General features: G+C 42.9%; 1 protein-coding gene across 8 annotated transcripts in view; it reads right to left on the bottom strand.

Annotated features, from left to right (window-relative positions):
- LOC132695322 (E3 ubiquitin-protein ligase RNF113A) overlaps positions 1-13,952 on the bottom strand; it is a 506,126-nt gene that overhangs the window by 357,234 nt on the left and 134,940 nt on the right. For 2 of the 8 annotated variants that reach the window (XM_081795266.1, XM_081795270.1), the window contains exon 1: positions 8,126-8,269. The exons of the other annotated variants lie outside the window; for them this stretch is intronic. The gene's annotated coding sequence lies outside the window, so the exon portion shown is untranslated. Of the gene's footprint in view, positions 1-8,125; positions 8,270-13,952 lie in introns of those variants that run through there. 8 annotated transcript variants of the gene reach the window in all.

The following is a 13,952-nucleotide window of genomic DNA, read 5'->3' as shown; positions in this document are numbered from 1 at the left end:
TGTTGGAGTTGCCTTATCTGTCACATAAGGAGATGGGAACTGGAACACCTCTATGATACCTTTTGTTACTACAACTTGAAGATTCTAACTGCCACTTGAAAGTTTCTGAGAAAAGAACCAGCTAAATGCTAGAGAGGTAGGGTATTGCAGGTCAAATCTCCTTCGGTCCTTTTTGAAGACCTGTAAGTCTCCTTCAGAACATCTGCTCGCCCTCCTCTCAATAAGCAGCACCCCAACAAATCCCCATTCTCTCAATGTAACCACAATCACTAAAAAGAGACAGCTGCACCCCAGTGAGAAGCTCTTCTTCAAAGATACACTCCAGAAGTTTTCCTCTCTGGCCCCTACTTCCACCTAGCCATTTTGTTCCTAAGTCTCTGCATCACTGAAGCTGCAACAAAAATTTCAAAAGTTAGGGTTTTCTAAATCCAGCCCCCTTGTAAATCCTTACTCCAAATCTGAGCAAACTAATCATATCGGTTAAACCCAATCTTTCTGTTTCTGCAAAAATGGGAGAGAATCAATAATTAAGAATTCCCATGGCCCCAGTGTTAAAAACAGACTCCTGTCTTTTAAAGATTCTGACCTCAGATTCCTAATCCGAATGCTCAGTCCATCCCATTGAACCATCCACCATTTACATGTGAGAAAATCTTGACTTAGATCTTCCCTGCCTACATAGTCAACCCAACCCACCAAAAGCCTCACAAAGCATTCCATCCTCTGAGTCATGTTCTGGCTGGTGGCCTATGGGAACTCCTTTTGCGGGGGTGGGGGCGGGGGGAGAGGAAGAGTGTAAGCAGTCAGCCTGATGAGTTCCATCACCCTCCCCTACCACCCCTGAAATAAATCACCAATACCCAGAATTCCCTTTTACTCCCCAGTTTAGATAGCTGTGTATTATAGTCAGGGATGGTGGTGATGATATGAATAGCAACACTGAACATTTTTTCAACATTGCCCACAAAGTCCTGAGTGCCACCGATGCCTCTCCTCACTTAAACTTAAGGACCTTCTTCAGTAGTCCTTTTAACAGCATTAGTGTCCTCATTTTACAGATGAGGAAACTGGGATTTACAGAGATTGACTTGTCTGTTGCTCCACAGATTAAAAATGAGTTCCAGTCCAGGTATGCATGATTCCAGATCCTATGCACATTAGATTAGCCTGCTTTTGGGAGACTGGAAGCAATAGGGAATCTGAGAGTCTTATCCAGAGCCAGGGGAGAAGGTAGAAGCCTCCCAGCCATGAGAGCTGCAGAAAAAGGAACACATCAAAAGCTACCCCCCAAAAAGAAGCTAAGCAGGGCAATGCCATTTAGACAATTACTCTTAAGCCTAATCAAACCCTAAAATTCCATCAAGTTGCTCCCCAAAAATTGAATAACCAAATATACGAATGCCATAATTTGGGATTACTAAAAGAGTAACAATAACAACTAAAAGCATCAATTTCCTTTCTTTCTTTTACCACCTGTGGACCTCATGGGGTAAGGGGCAGATGGTAAATTTGGGGGGAAGCTGGTCTATTTTGAATGCTTATTTACAAGACTACATTCATGCCATCCACCAAACACCATCTGCTGGGCTATTTCTTCCATGAAACTAGAGCATTTTGTTCCATAGCAAATAAAAGTGCAACCAGAATTCTATCAGCATGCTGTGTTTGGGAGAGCACCAACACTTTTCAAAACCAGCTTTAATCCTTCTCCAAGTCCGATGCAAAGAAGGCTCCCCTAAGAACAGTAACCCAGTCAACACATTCATTCATTCATTCGCAAACTCACTTTGAAAGAAAGCTGGCCCGCGTGGGCCAGCCAAATGTGGAAAGTTAATTTTACAACGTGAACTGTTTTCACCCTAGGCCAAGAGACAAGTATAGGCACCATATGACCTGGGCGTGATTTAGGAGTATCTCGGGACTCCGAAACATGAGGGTATTTCAGCAAGGAGCCCCCACCTTTCCTCCCTCCCCCTCCTCCCATCCACTAAAGCTCCCAAAGAATGTCTTTCATGTTTGCTGCATTCACCTCACAACGTGCTCCTGGTGCCTGTCCTTGAATTCTCGGCTCATTGCCCCTGAATCCAGGGAAGTCAAGTTGAATCTTTCAAAATGGGAGCCAGCAGTGAGTAAGAACATCAGCAATGGGGCAGGAAAATCTACCCCCAGTTACTCTTTTTTTTTTTTAACTCCAAGTCTCATGTATTTTTTTAAGAGAGGGAAGGCAGAATCATTTCCAGGGAAGAGCCTTGGGTTAGGAATCAGGAAATCTCAATTTTATTTCCAGTGCTGCCACTGATGGGCTGTGTGTAACTGGATAAATCATTTAGTATTTCTGGCCCCCAATCTGCATATCTATAAAATGAGGAGGTGGGACCACAATAAATACCTCATAACAGGACTAGAGCCCACATTGCTGTAAGAAGCGAAACATCCATAGAGTGGGTGAGCAGAATGCAGGGACAGTGAGGAGGGGGTGGCCCAGGAACCAGAAGCTTCCAACAAAGTTCTATAGAGAATATCGTAGGTAACCTACAGGAGCAACCCAGGAAACCAGAATGAGGTTTAGGTAAGTATGGGCCACAACGCCCACTTCCCAGTTTTGTGGCTACTCCAGTGACAGCAGAAGTGGGCTCAGGAAAGTGGTGCAGTGCAATGGTCAAGAGCATATCCTTCGGAATTACTCTGGACCTTAAAGGACTCTGTCCTTTACTTTCTCTATGAACATGGCCTGTTTACTTCTTTAGCCTTATCCTCTGCATCTGTAAAATGGGATAATGAAACTTACCTCTGGGGGTGTGTTCACACTAGCTCACAAAAGCCAATTGTTAAATTTTCTGAAATTTTGCCAGCTGGCTGATACCACATGGATGTTTGAAAGAGGCCAGAGTGGAAGTATTTACTACAAATCTGGGCATCTTCCCCAGACCATCCAAAGTGGATTGTTGAATATTTAGCAGCACACCACCGTCTACTACTCAGCATTGCTGAGGTGATGGATACAAAGCGTTTAGCACAGTGTCTGGTGCATGACAAGAAATGGGAGTTCTTATTAGTGACTCAGGATGCCCTCACTCTTCCTCATTCCTCATACTTCTCTTGCCCCAGATCTCATGCTTTTGCCCAGAACAGGGAGTCCTCTCAGTAAAAGCCCTTCTTCCTCACTCTTTCTAAATGCTTGTTGCCTCCCCCTCAACAGACGTGAATTGGGTATCTACTATGGCCCCAGTCTGGCACCAGGCACTACAGACACAAACATAAGATGAAACCTGGCCCTGGTCTCTAGATATTCACAGACCTACTGGTGGACAGGATGCAACCGAGTCCATGAGGGACACCTTTTACCAACACTGTGGAAATCCAAGGAAGGCAAAGGCCACTCCCAACATGGAGAACTCTCCTGCCCCCTGGGATCCCAAAGCCTCTAAAGCCTTCAGGTAACTTCAGCTACAAAGAGCAACCATCGTCTCTAAGATGACATCATTATTAGGACTACAGGGCACTCAGTTAGCTTTCCTGCTCTCCCTGCCCTGATGGCACTACCCTACTACGATTGGCAACATACTTCCCCACTGGCTATGATGGTTCCGTGTATGCCATGAATGCCGCCTGGAAACCAGAAATGTGTAACATCAAGTCTGGCCCCTCGCCAAATTTCTACAGGGCATTAGTAACAAACTGGTGAAGCTCATTAAAAAAAGAGAGAGAAACCTATAACCATTAAAAGTCCATTAAGCAGCCTGTCATTTTGTAGAGCTAAATAGCCCACAGTAATCAAAAGCATATGAACCCCAGCTGGGATATCCAGTGAATTGTTTCGATTTAGGGGAGAATTCATCAAGAAAGATTGTTCTTGGGATTGGGTTGATTTTTCTCCTTCAGTTCTTGGCCCCACGTTCCATTATAATTAAAGTGATTGATGCACCTCCCAGACAGAGGTGAGCAGTGACCACCAGAGCCAAAACATCTGCTCCTTCCAAGCAAACAGCTAATACGGAACTCGAGTCGAAAGGCACGTAACCTGAGGTTACCCCTCCACTGTCAATTAGGTATGGCACAGTCAACTCTTTGCTTTCCGGCTGGGTTACCTCTGGGTTATCTGTGAAATTTCTCTCCCCAACCATAGAAGGACTTTTATCCACAGCCAGGTTATGGTCAAGAAAGAATTAGGTCTGAGGCCAAGCAGTGACAATCCCTAAAATGAAAGATCAAAGGTCCATCCACCAATTAATGAAATGTCTTATCGTCCATCGATGAACACTTATTAATTTAGGAAATGCGGGGTTAATCCTTCAAATTTCCCACAACTCCTCTGGCCTCCCTTTGCATTTTCCCCAATCCCTGCATGGTGTATCCCTGCCACTCTATTGTTCATTAGTGTCTCCACAGGCAAATGACCACCACATGCTGAAAAAAGAGGGGAAATGATGGTTTATGGTGGCACATTAATAGTTCTGGCTCTGACATAAAACTAGTGAGAAAAGACAGAAAATTAATGATCCAACAAGGGTTTTGGAAGTAACTGCAAGAGTTACTTCTCCATGTTTATCTACCCCACTTTACTAGATGAGAGCAAAGGGTTGATATAAAATGTAAGATCAAGATGTTTAGATTCAATATAAAGTCTCCTATGAGCATTCATGTGTCCTTTAATATACCTTTATTTTCCTTGCCTTATTTTTAACTTTTCCTCCCAAAAGCCAACAGTTTAAGAAAAAAAAAAAAAGTCATGCTCAGTACAATCAACACTCTTCCCCGCACCACCATCTACTCAAATTCCTCCAATAACTTTGGTTATTTCACTTATTTCCACTGATCCTTCCAGAGCCTTGAACTATTAAATTTCTGCTTGTGGGCTTGTGTCCAATGAGTCCATCATTGACTGTATGCTTCTCAAGGGCAGGAACGATATCCTCTTTCACCCTTACCTCCTATAGCATCTCCGTAGTGGAGTCCTTGCAACTCAGAGCACCTCACTAAATATTGATGGAGTGATCTTTTAGTGTTGCCAGGCTCAGCATTCCAAGCTCACAGAAACTGCCTTCCAATTCACCAAGCATTTAATGAGCCCCCGTGCTGTCCACACATTTGCCTTGGAAACAAAAACAGATCGATGTCCCCTTTATGCACCGAATCTGCTTAAACATCCATCACAGATTATGCATACACACGGTGTGTATGAAGGGAAACCACCACCCCCCCCCCCAGCCTCTTCTCATTTCCACATCCAAATTCTGCCCAAATGTCCAGGCCTGGTTGTGCTCCCGCTCCCACTAAGAAATCTTCACAGAACACCCAGTCCAGTCCAGGGATCTCTCACTCTGAATCCTTAAACTTTGAGTGCCTAACAACCCACTGATATCTCTCAAAACTATCTTGAACTGATGTAGTTAAAGCAATTATTTACCTCTTTGAGTATACAATAAGGCTCTCCCACCTACCCTGTAAACACTTGGAGGACAATCACTGTAGTTTATCCTACTTTGTATTTCTCACAAACCAAGCAGAATGCCTGACACACCCTCTCTGGAAGGCAGGAAAATATGAGCAAGAGAGTCAGTGAATGGCATGGGTGGATGGGGTGGGGTCAAGTTGAATGGGGTGAGGATGAGGGTAGGAGGGTTGATTCTTAGATGAGAAGTGAGGCAAACTCAGCCCAGGTGAGTGAAAGCATGCCCTTCTCCCCTCATTCTATTCCAGGGGACACCTTGAACTTGGAAACCTAGGGAGATGTGGCCTATTGCTGGACAGAGGGAGTCTCTGACCCTTGTCTTCTTTCTTCCTTGGATGTCTAATAGTGAAGGAAAAATAAACATATAAAAGGCCATAAATCCTCTTGCAAAAATAAAGGTCCCTTTTTAATGCTCAATAGCTAATGACTTAAGTTAAATTCCAGACTCTTTACAAAAAAAAAAAAATTGTAAGACCCCTTCCACCTCTTTGCTCTCTTGACCTCCACCCTTTCCAGAGTCAGGAAGCTTGCTAGGCTTCTCTTTGTTGATGAACTTCTTTAAGTGGTGCTTGTGCCAATATTAAAGGCATTAAAACAATCACACACTTTGAAATCAACTTGAAAACTGTCCTGCAAACCAGGACCTGGTTCCTCCTCCCCAGAGTGTCTGTCTTTTCCCAAATCCACAGTTTGGACTGTCTGGACTGAAAAATGTTATTCTATGCAACAACTCATTTTGTTGAGGCTGTCACACTGTGTGTTCTGTGTCAGTCAGGAGGACCTGATCTAAGACAGACCGAGGCTCTACCTTGTCCTTGTTCTCTCACTCACACAGGGATCACAGGGAAGGAGGGTGTTCATCAGCATCCCCTCCACTGTCCAAAATTCTCAGTTAGCTGGCTTTCTCTCTGCCAGTCCTGGCTGCATAGGACAACGAAAGTAAGTCATGAGGAGACCAGCTCAGGTCTCAGCTCCACTCTTTGCCCACTGAGTGACTTGAGCTCTCTGAACCTTTTCAGAGTCTGCAAAATGTAGGTACTAAATTGCATCATCTCCAAGTCTTCCCAGCCTGGCTCCTCAGTACACGTTTACTTAAAGTTGACTTGCTTCTGCTCTCATAGTTGTGTTGAAGGACACACTATGCCGTCCTCTTTGTAATGCCCATCCCTCTACCTACATTCGGGAGACCTCCTCTACTGTGTCCTCCATAGTTGCTTCTATCTACGTCACATCTCATTCGCTCTAGTGTTTTCAGTTTCTCTTCCTTGTTTATGCCATCCCTCCTGACTAGCCACATGCTCAGATTTCTACTAGTCTAAAACCCAAATAAGCAACCTTATTTAACCATATTTCCCTGTCATTTTCTTGAGCTTCTCACCATCAACCTTCTCCACTGAATATTCTCTACTGGTATCCCCAGTCAGTTGGTTATCATCCAGTCACTCCTCAACCATTCATAACGTGGCATCTGCTTCTCAGCACTCCAGCCTCTCCGGGGTTGCTTCATCATCAGGACTGTTCCCCCAAGACCAAACTATTGTAAATCCAATTCTAGAATTAGCTCTAGAAACAGACTCTGCCATGAGGATTCACAGGCAAGTGATCTATTAGAGCAGTGAAGGCAGTGTTCCTGGGAGAAAAAGGGAGTGGGGCAAGCAGGGCAGTGAGGGGAAGAAGCAAGCAAAGTCCCACAGGGGAGCTCTAGAGTGTAAGTTATATCTTGGAGTTGTCCTAACCTAAGGCAAGGGAACTAGGTTTTCATACTTCGCAGCTGGCAGTGGTGGCTAAGGGCTCGGGATGACAGGTAGAGGAAGGTAAATTCCAGGCACTTCCTCCTCTCTGAGCACACCAGCAAAATCACTCCAGTAGCCTGAAGGTGGTTTTCACAAAAGAGTTGCAGGTATAAGCAGGTGAAGCCAAAAGCATATTGAGGCTGAGCAAGGGACTAAAGGAGATCCAATAGAAAGGAGCAGTGCATTAGCACCAGACATTACAACCTGCCTTTTCATCTTTCTGTAGCTTCTGATAGTGTTGAACACATTCCCTTCTGAAACTTTCTCACTTTTGTTTGATGAAAGACCCCTGCCTTGCTATTCTTCTGTTAACTCTGTATCTTCTTGCCGGTCCCCATTCTCCTCCCAGCTGCCCCATATTTTTTATTTTTGTCACTTAGTGATATCTCTACCCCCTGCATCAATTACCACATCTAAAGACTCTCAATTCCAATTTCCAACTCTGTCAGAAGCTTCTACTTGAATGTCCACCAGCACTCCAAAATCAACATGCCCCCTAAAATCAAATTCTCTATCTTCTTCTAGGACTTATCCCTTCCGACTTCCCTGACGACATTCCTGAGCTATAATACAAAGAAACACCTTTCACTCAGTCTTTTCTTTGTCCTTGTGCCCAACCAGACCTTAATTCCCTCACATATTTCATTTCCTTCGTATTTCCTTTGCCGCTGCCTTAGTTCAGTCCTTTACTAACTCTTGAGTAGACTTCTACAGTAACGTCTTAACTGGTCTCCCTGCCTCTCCATACTCCAGGCCGTCCTTTAGATTAACCTTCCACAGGCAACACTGTGATCATGTTACTTCTCTGCCACCCTCCTCCCACACCATCACTGGTTTCATTCTGCCCACAGACAATGTGGTAGAGACTTCTAGTGCTTACCTGTTCTGATTTTCTTCTCCAACCCTCTCATAGTTACAGAACCAGACCACAAGTTCTGGCCATTGGACTATGATGGAAGAGAGGGTATCAACTCTGGACCAAGGCATTGCAAAACAAGTATGAGTTTTCTAAGTTCTATTTTCTCTCCTGTGGTAACCCAGGAACCCAAGTGTTGAAATGGCAGAGCCACAAAATGGAAGTGCCTGAGTCACTGCCATACCATATGGAGGATAACTGGGTATTATCTGGGAGAACAGCCTTCACCACATCATATTTTGTATGTGCTAGAAGTAAGCCACTGTATGAAAAGACTCTGGAAGTTGTGTTGTTTTGTTTTGTTTTGTTTTGTTTTTACTGCCACATAGCCTGGTCTGGCCTGACCAATACAGTGATTTTTTTTTCCATGACCTTCAAGTGAAAGTTCAAATTACTCAGCTTAGCATCCAAATTTCCTAGAACTGATCCACATTTATTTCCAGGTTCTTCCTTCCTTTATTTCTCTAGAAATACCTTTTGTGCCACCATAAGCTAAATCCGGCCCACCACCTGCTTTGGTAAATAAAAATTTTATTGGAACACAGCCACATCACAACCGCAGAGTTGAATAGTTCCAATCAAAGCCATCTGATATGCATAGCCTAAAATCTTTACTACCTGGCCCTTCATAGAAAAAGTTGCTGACCACTGCCTAAAATATCATCCCTCCCTTCTCCTAGCCTCCACCGTCACTGCAAGCCGCTGCCCAGAAGTGAGTATTCTCCTCATCTGCATCCCCACAATAGCTCACTGTGGCTGTGCCTCTCTTGAACGTCAGATGACCTGTGTGGCCCATCTCATTTTTCGTATTTCATTGCCAGTGCCAGGAGTGGTGGGGCACATGTCTTATTTCCTTTTGATCTTTCAGTGTCTAGCACCTTGCCTCACAACAGTAAGTGTTCCATAAATGTTAACTGAAGAGACAAACTGAACTCTTGGGGCCTCCAATATATTAATGAGAAGAAAACAAGCAAGGAGCCTAAGGAACTCAGAGCAGTGGTGCTAGAATTAGAACACAGGGACTTTTTTAGTGCAAATTCAACAAACCCTCTGATACAAATTAAAGCTGATATTCATATGATTACGGCCAACCATTAAGCAATACCAAGTCTTCATAAAATACATGTTCACTCTTAACAGTTTTGCTTTTCAGTGGGGTTTGAACAATATGTAAGTGACCTTTAAAAGAAATATATTAAGGTATTGAACCCCACTCATTTTAAACAGTGCATTTTTATTTCAGATTCTGTGACAAACTGAAAACAACCATAAACAAGAAAGTAAATGGTACCTTGTAGCTTACTAATACAATTAAATTTCATAATATCCAGGAACAAAACTTGAATGTGACTTTAAATGCCATTTTACAGATTGTTGCCATAATCCTTACAAGTTTTATAACATTAAGTTTTAAAATTCTGACACTTATAAAGAACACAGAACCTTCTAAAGGCCCCATCTGATAAAACACTTCCATGTGTGAGAGGACTCAGACCACGGTTACCTTTCTTCCCCAAACACCAACCCTATTGCTGGCCCAGAGCGCCTTCCTCTCTGCTCCTGGGTTTAGATTAATCAAGACAAGTGCTCCAGCCACTCTAATCTGAAGAACACCCAGGAGGGAAAATTAGTTTCACTAAGCTGCTTCCTTCTTGTTAGCCAAATATCATAGAAGACTATACTAAAAATAAAATATCCATGACTGGATAGTTGAGAAACCATCCAGTCATGGCCCACCCTTTCACCATAAAGTCATTCCAAGGAAATGATCATTGCAAGTTGTGGCTGAGCCACAGTTTTCTCCCATCACCAACACTCCTACCTATAAAAGAGGAAAGACTCAAGGTCATGAGAACAGTGCTACCCAAAGTGTGATCCATGACTGATGTTGGTTGCACACCCACTGTGCCCAAGACAGGATAAGTATGAAAAGTGAGAGAAACCAGTTAGAAACTTGTACAGCAATTTGACATTGGCCAGGACATTCAAGTGTCTGATTTTATACTTTAAAAATGATCAATCTGCAATGGACTGGATTTTTTTTTTTTTTTAATTTATTTTTGGGACAGAGAGAGACAGAGCATGAACGGGGGAGGGGCAGAGAGAGAGGGAGACACAGAATCTGAAACAGGCTCCAGGCTCTGAGCTGTCAGCACAGAGCCCGATGTGGGGCTCGAACTCACGGACTGCGAGATCGTGACCTGGCCGAAGTCGGACGCTTAACCGACTGCACCACCCAGGCGCCCCGGACTGGATTTTTTTAATAGCTCTTTGCCACAAACAGTTTCAGAAGCACTGCTTCAGAACAGTGTATAATCCAGTGCAGCCTCCATATACACAAGATGGTAAAGGTAGCTCACTGGACAGAATTTAGACTTCTTGTTTTCTGACTTCTCTTTTATCTACAGGAAACTCCTGCAACGCAAACTTTCTCCCAACCCCACTCCCCCAAGGGTACATGAGAGAGGAGAGTATGTTCTTTTTACTAATAATCTGGCAAAAGCAAGGAAACCAAAACAAGGGAGACTGTGGGAAGGGGATTTCTCTGGAGGGGTCCATTGCAGACACATATTGGACTAAGGGAAGATCAATCACACGCTCTTCAAATAGAAATGTCTATTCATTTCTAGCACAAAGATGATAATCTTTGTCACATCCCCTCAGCAGACATAATGCTGCCTCAAATCTTATGACATTTTCCACCTATTTGCATTCCTTCTTTAAAGAAGGAGATTTCATATTTTAAGAGTGGATTTTTCTCCATGACTTTTCACCTAATTCATTCTGGAACCAAACTATGCCAGGATGCATTCATTCCTTCAGAAGAAAAACTGGATTTTTTTTTAAAAATGCATTCATCTCTGAACTACAGAAGAAACAATCCTGGGAAAGAGGAGCCATGAGCAGAGAGGTATCTGATTAAAAGAGCTGCCTATCTCAAGGAAAATGAAGAAACCAGCCATAATTTGCATAAGTCCCTAACACAAACAGGAGAAAGACGAGAATGGATTGTTTAAACCAGAAAGCAAAAGTTAGCACCTGTTAATGACCAGTTTGTTGGCTCACAAGCTGTTAACACTCACACAAACTGGTCATTAAATGTGGTCATTACTTATTTCAATGCAAAATTTATTAGAGCCCCCATTTGAAGATTTAACGGAAGGGCAACACTCAACCCGCACACCTGGTATACCCCAAGGAGGCTGGGGGCAGGCTTCCAGCAGCTTCGTCTAAAAAAAAAAAAAAAAAAAAAAAAGTAATAATAATAACAATGGCCATTCTGTCACATCAATTACTGATTTCCTCAGCAATCAGAATGTTAGATGAGTTCTGATTCACAGCTTGATACCTAATAAGGACCACTTGAGTCTTCATTACTTTGTAGGACCATTATGGTTAAGTGGGTCTGATCTGCGTTCTTTACAAGCCCGCTGCGGGACTCATTATTATTAGATAGACTTTCGATTAAGCTCAGGACATTTTTTCATCTTTTCACCATTTTGCAGATCATAAAAATCAAGAGGAGGGAGCTGAGGATTCACAGTGACACAAAGTTAGGGAAAGAGGTGGTGTGGTGGGAAGAGGTTGTGAGTACCATTATTTTGCCTCAAGCTATCCCCAGCATGATGACAAAGGGTGACCACATGGAACCTCAAGGGCCAGAAATTCTCAAAGAAAAATCTTTTCCATCACAATACCTAAATCTACCTTCATTTATGGGTTATACAAAATAATGTCTGTGGTGGGAGGAATTAAATCACACAAGACTTAGCCAACACCAGTTAACAACTCATGTTTTTTATTGAGGGGAAAATTAACCAAAAGAGCACTGTGTGCATTTCAGAGGGCAGTAGAAAGTACATGGAAATGTTGGTCTTTTCTCCTTACACGCCTGCATCATTATGAACTGGGATTAGGATCTAGCAAATAAAAATACAGCACACCAGTTAAATTTTTACTTCAGATAAACAATGAATAATTTTTAGCGTAAGTATGTTCTGTGTGATAGTTAAGAGATACTTAGGGTAAAATAGTACTCATTGTTTATTTGAAATTCAGACTTAACTAGTCATCTTTATTTTGTCTGGCAACTGTATACAGGACACTGGGCTATTATAGGTAATGAAACCCTCTAAGGTTAATAGCTTCCCAAACTGGTGGATCATATGAATCACTGGGGAGAGAGTAAGGATTATCAGGTTCCACCCCATGAAGATTATGACCAGGTAATCTTTGGTTAAAGGCTTTGATGATGATGATGATGATGATGATGATGATGATGATGACAAGCCACTGTGGGGCCAGTCTTCTACAATGTATCTATTTCCCCTAAAATTAAAGAGAAAGTGATCTAAGAGCTGACAGCCATTGGTCTCACATGGCTTCCCAAAGCCCTATTCATAATCATCAGACACTTCCTGAGTTCCCACAGTAAGTAGGGATATGCCCTTGGAGAACCAAAATCCAAAAGGGAGGAGACCCGAACTAAGACAACAGACATTTATGGAGGGTCTTCTTCTGTGTGCCAAGTACCAGACTAGTACTCTATACCCATCATCTCATTTAATCCTCACAGCAGCCTGTCTCCTTAAGTATCACTATCCCACTTCTGCAAAGGAGGACAGTGAGGCTATGGAAGTTTAATGTGTCCAAGATGATGATGACATTAGCAAGTGCCGGAGGGCATGTTCATGCCCAGATTGGTTTGGCTCCAAGCATTTGTTCTTTGTACTGCAAGCACATATCCAATAAGCACTAAGTAAGTGAAACAAATTAAGTGTAAGAGACAACTATCCTGATTCTGGGCTCAAGTATCACTCTGGCACTTCCTAGTCCTGTAACCTTGGGCAAGTTACTTAACTTTTCTGTGTTTCCCCAAGTTGCTACTGCTTTCCAACTGCCGTCACTGCCATTCAGAGATAATAAATTAAGAATCCTCAAGCAAGGTGTAAAAATACATTTACATTATTAAAATACAACAGAGATCAATACAATGAGATATCAACAGAGAACCTTCTTTCCAAACCTGAGCTCAAGGAGTCAGGCTTTCTTCCCTTCTTGGGCTCATCCACCATGTGACTATGAGCAGCAGAGTCCCCACTGAATCATTCATTGCAGATGTCTCCACAGGAAAGGCTCACAGTGACTGGACATCCAATGGTGGCCCCCAAACCCTCTCCTATTTCTTACCAGTGTAAGAAGAATGATAGTTTGTGGGAATTAGACACATTACCACTTGGGGTTTTATGAGGCTGACCATCAGATTGAAGGTTTATAGGCTTCTAAAGTCAAACTAGCCCTCATGTCCAATATTTCCAGCCCAGCAATAATTTTCTCATCTGTGCAATGATACTTCAGGAGTTTCTCTGATTATTAAGTGAGATCATTTATTTTAAATGCTTATTGCAATGCCTGGCATATAGTTAAAGCTCAATAAATATTAGCTTCTATTATTATTATAAGTTCTCTCCTACCAAATTATGAACCCTTTAAGGGCAGGGACTATACTGCTCTTTGCATGACCAATATTTGCACAGCATCTTACAAAGAGTAATAAGCACTAGGTGGGTGGATGGATGAGTCCATGGGTGATTGAATAGGTGAATGGACAGACATATGGATGCATGAATGGATGGATAGAAAGAAGGAAGGATGGAAGAAGCAAGGATGGAAGAAGGATAGATGGAAGGAAGGAAGGAAGGAGCAAGGGAGGGAGGGAGGGAGGGAAGAGGGTTGGAGGGAGGGAAGACAGAAGGAAGAAAGGGAGAGAGGGAAAGAAGAAGGAAGGAAG

The sequence above is a fragment of the Panthera onca genome, chromosome A3 (assembly GCF_046562875.1).
Source record: "Panthera onca isolate mPanOnc1 chromosome A3, mPanOnc1 haplotype 2, whole genome shotgun sequence".
Taxonomy (NCBI): domain Eukaryota; kingdom Metazoa; phylum Chordata; class Mammalia; order Carnivora; family Felidae; genus Panthera; species Panthera onca.
The sequence above is the reverse complement of the archived record's forward strand: the minus strand, read 5'-3'. Positions and strand labels throughout refer to the sequence as shown.